Below are 4,657 nucleotides of genomic sequence, written 5' to 3'. Positions count from 1 at the left end.
GGTCTGAGGTTTATTGGCATTTCTTTTAACCAATCACAACCGTCTTGGCCGGACAGAGCCACGGCCCCGCTGCAAAACAGCCTCAGGAAGGAACTTGTTTTGGTGGAACATGTGTTTGTTCAAAAGTAGTTCACCTCTGTTTTTCCACTGCAGCCATCCAAAATGTACTCATTACATTTAGGATCAAAGTAAAGGATTTCAATGTAAATCAAGTAAAAACTAAAAAATCTGCACATGCTACTGTGTTTTATGTTCATCAGACACAATTTCAAATGTTTTTTTTATTAAAGCATTTATTGAAATGTGAGTTATGACAACCTCATACTTCCACAGTCATGATAGGAAGCAGAGACTGATGAGTTGTGATATGTTTAGGTCAAAATAGCCCGAGGCAGTCAAATACAATCATTAAAATGACTTCAAACTACTTCTTATCAATTAGTGGCATCTGTTCCCCAACTTTGCTTCAATTTGTGTTCTACTGAAAAATACTGCATTATCAGTTTACCAGGAAGACACATAAAGAAAGATGAAAGTCTGTTACTGGTCTTATATGCTGGTGTTGACTGGAAGCTGCCAACTTTAAACTTGACATGTACAGTGTTCAAGCTTATGCCACTTAGGATTTTTTTTAACCTCTTCAACCTTGCTACAAATGCATGCTTTGCAGCCAAACAGTCACACCCACACAATTGTAGTAGCTGAGCTTTTTACCCAGGGTACCCACGGGGTCTTAAAGGTCTTAAAACACATCTTAAATATAACATTTGAAAAAGAAGCCCTTACAATTTGTTTAGAAAGTCTTACATTTCAGTCACAAAGGTCTAACATTTGTATTGTACTTTAATAGGATCCTATCCAATTTAGAAGTTGCCATAAAATTCCATTCTGAATGGTATTAAAAAAGGTCTTGGGGGGGGGGGGGCCTTGTGTACAGTAATTGACCTGTGAACAGATGCGATGGGAGTGAATGTGGGTTTTAAACCAATGTCAAGCTCCTCATAATAAGATTGTGTATAGTTGATAAATGTGCAACAACCTTTACTTTAACCCTCTGAGGTCTAAGGGAATTTTTACATATCTTCTTAAATTCACCTTTTTAGGGTATTTGCATCAGAACAAACTCAGCTTTCCATGTAGTTCTGCCCATTTTTTTTCCTAGAGCAATGTGTAAATAGATACTTTGGCAGTAAAGCTGAAAGTCTTCAGGTTGTATATGAATAAAATAGTAAATGAATGTCCGAAATGAAATGTTGTAATATTGCTTTTTGAGTAGGGATGTAGTTATACATCAGAGGGTTACTAAAATATAGCACTCAAAATAAATTAGTTTACACTGTACGTGTCATCATAATGGTTTAATGCACAGGTGATTATTGTGCATTACAGTATATTACAGAGTATTTTTGAAAAATCTGTGATGTTTGTAATGCATGGCTGACATTGGCTCAAAACTTAACAACTGGGTATGAAGTGGAATCCAACCAAATTAGAATATTAGGCTGAATTTAATGGAATATTTCAACATTTCAGTGTAAACATAGATAGATTCATTGACAATTAGACTGCAAAATTCATCTGAAGACAGTTATCACATACACTTACACATTGTTACACAAATACATACACAAGGAAGCCCACTTAGGCTTCCAGCCATTAGCTTTAGTTACTGAAAGAGCTGCAAGACGCTAATACAGAATATGTGTGTTCTTGTAGAGCAGATGCATAACAACTTGAAAGCGTTTTATTAGAGCATTATTTTTGCATACATATATAACTGAATATTAGCTGATGCCATGCATTGTTAACCTGGTGTAACCTTTTCAGGATCATCCTGAGTGTGGAAGGCGCTCCGCTCTGTTAGGTGTGCAGCACTTATCTAAGTAGGTCAAACTATCTGCAAAAGGAACGCAACTCCACTAACTTTGCTTCGTCGACGCCATCACAGCGAGGGCGGGGTGGAGAGAAGAAAAAAAACAATTCACTTGTCACAAACTTGACACCTTTCTCCTTTTCCAGAGAAGGGGGAGCAGGTGAGGGAAAACAGAAAGAAGAAGAAGAAAAAAAACCCTCCAAAGGATTGTTTCATTGTTCTGAAGTTTTCCCTCCCTTTTTGCTTTGCCTATCGTTGCCACTGAAATCAACACTTACCTTGTCAATGACAACCAGGAAAATTGCCAGACATTAAGGGAAAGTGCACAGGGCCTGCAGTGTGTATATGGATTGAGGGTGTGTGGGTGTGTGCGTGTGTGGTGGTGGTGGTGGGGGTGGGGGGGCTGTGTAATGCCTGGTCCCAGGGGCAGCAGGCAGGATGCTAAAATAGCTCCTTGCTCGCTCCTGCTCCGGTGCAGGACGGGGTTTTTGTTAAAAGGTTCCCGCTTTTTTTTCCCAGCCGTGCGAAAACCTGTGAAAACAGGAGCAGGTTTCGTCTTCAGGGACCCCATTACGAGGCATTGTGAAATTATCCGAGCTTGATTAAACCTGCTGAGCTCTCAGACAAAACGATCCCTATAATCACAGCTGGAGAGACAAAAAGCTAAACCCCTTACGGAATAATGAGAGCGCTCTCCATGCATTTTTTTTGATTTGAAAAACCTCCAATGTCCGTGTAGTGCAGAATTTGGGAGAAATAAACAGAATGTTAAAAAAATGACAAAAATAGCCAAAGCCAACCGCTCCTCAAATTCAATTCAAAATTTCCACACATCTCACAGCGTAGCATTAACACCCATACAAGAAAAGGAAAATCTCACGCCTGTGACAGTGTGAGATTCAGATGCAAGCTTTATCCTGAGGACCAGTTTTGTTACTGTATTTGAATGCCCCATGCACATCTACAAATTCCCAAACAGAAAGAAAAGACCATTCAAATGGAAAATGTGAGTTAAATGACAATGGACTGCATGAGGTCTGTTGGCTTATACTAAGCATGTACACAGGGGCTTGGTACGGACCAGAATGCTTTCTGAACTCCTTGTCAAACATGTTTTGAATCCAAATAGCTAGTCTAGTTAGCATAAGGTAAGGCGGGGAATTAGCATTACCATTGGCCAGGCGTCCATTCTTATGCGAGGTAACATAACCCGATTTGTTAAGGTCCTATCCTCGAGGTCAGTGCCTAACCCGAACCAATCGGGTTGCTTTGTAGGGCGGGACTTGCCTAGAAGTTACGTGGGATCCATAATAACGCATGAAGCTGTCCTGTCACATAAATAAAGAGCTAAAAAAAAGGAAGAAAGAAATATGCCGGAAACAACTCCAGAGTTTACTTCCCGGGAACGCACAAACAACAGATTTTGAATTCCAAACTTGATCATTAAAGTTGCTGTAATCAATATTTGTTAAAATAACGCCCGTTGAGAATGATCACCAACTGTGTGGTTTCCCTGTGCCCCTGGTATAGTACATATTGACTTAACTAAGATCGAATGTGATTCTAGCAGAAATTGAGTTGATGCTTAGATTCTTTTAGCGCTCCCTGAAAAAGTTAGATATTACAGTTTTTTCCCCCAAATCCAACCGCACAACCGATAAAAAACCAACAATAAAAAAGTTAGGAGGAACCGCTTCATGGATCTGACAACAATCTCACACAAAACAGGTGCTTGGGATGAATCGATGTCCTTAAACAAAGGGAATGAATTCCCCCAAAGGCTCCAGGCACACTGTTCAAGGCTTTATTATCCTGCTAGATGATTAAAAACAAGACCAATGCCTATCATATATGGTCAATTTCTCCACCTAGACTTGGACTTGATTTCAAGAGGATGATTTGCCTCCATTGTAAAAGTGATTCCTAAACTGTCAGAACTGAAGAAGGCTTTTGGGGGAGAGGTGAGAGGTGTTTCAGGAATCTGTAGGAAGTCCACTTGCCTCGGTTGTATCCCAACAAGTATGAAGACAGAGGTGACATTCAGATAAATGGTAATGATGGGCACATGGGCATGCTTGTTGGATAGTTTCACAGGTGTGGGGGTTTCCTACAAACTTTGCTTAACTTCTGCATTGGCTTATTCAAACATACTCAGTTAAATTGGGCCTGATTGGTCAGGATGCCCAGAAATGACTGGAATGTGCTCCCCACCCTGCAAGGTTGTGTCCCATTTGGCCTTTCAAATTCGCAGACTTTAAAGAAAGAAGGGTGGCATTTGCCAAACCTGATCCCTCACAGGATTCAAACACAGGGTATACTGGCTACATGGCAGCCAATAGGAGAGCATACCAATTTATTTCTAATAAAAAAACATAAATAAAACATGCAAATTTCTCAGCCAGCTGCTCTTGTCAGTTCCGCAGAGCTAAGTCCCGATCACCAAACCCGACCCGTCCTCCGTCAGCAGTCTCCAAAGGGCCGGGGCTCTCTCCCCACTGCATCGCTCTGCATTCATTTCCGTTCTGCCCTCTTTTGCTTTAAAAATCCTTACAATTTTGCATTTGGCCCCTATCTACTAGCACCACCACCACCACCTCCCCTACCCAGAATGGGGCGATGCTGCTGTCCATGTGCTCATTCAGAGAGAAATGGCCTTTTGTCTCTGCTGCGCCCCGTCACAGAAGGTCACGCAGGCTTACCCCCGCCGAATAAAGCCTCGGCCATTGTTATAATTTGCATTGATGCATACAGAGGAGAGATAGGGGTGGCAGAGGGCAAGGGGGT

General features: G+C 41.3%; 1 long non-coding RNA gene across 1 annotated transcript in view; it reads left to right on the top strand.

Moving 5' to 3' along the window:
• Positions 1–3,051: 3,051 nt before the first annotated feature.
• LOC116670222 (uncharacterized) overlaps positions 3,052–4,657 on the top strand; it is an 18,800-nt gene continuing 17,194 nt past the window's right edge. Inside the window, exon 1 of the long non-coding RNA XR_004326967.1 lies at positions 3,052–3,198. This is a non-coding gene — a long non-coding RNA (uncharacterized LOC116670222). The remainder of the gene's footprint in view (positions 3,199–4,657) is intronic.

The sequence above is a fragment of the Etheostoma spectabile genome, chromosome 20 (genome assembly GCF_008692095.1).
Source record: "Etheostoma spectabile isolate EspeVRDwgs_2016 chromosome 20, UIUC_Espe_1.0, whole genome shotgun sequence".
Taxonomy (NCBI): domain Eukaryota; kingdom Metazoa; phylum Chordata; class Actinopteri; order Perciformes; family Percidae; genus Etheostoma; species Etheostoma spectabile.
Note: the sequence above shows the minus strand (reverse complement) of the source record. Positions and strands in the feature narration are given on the sequence as shown.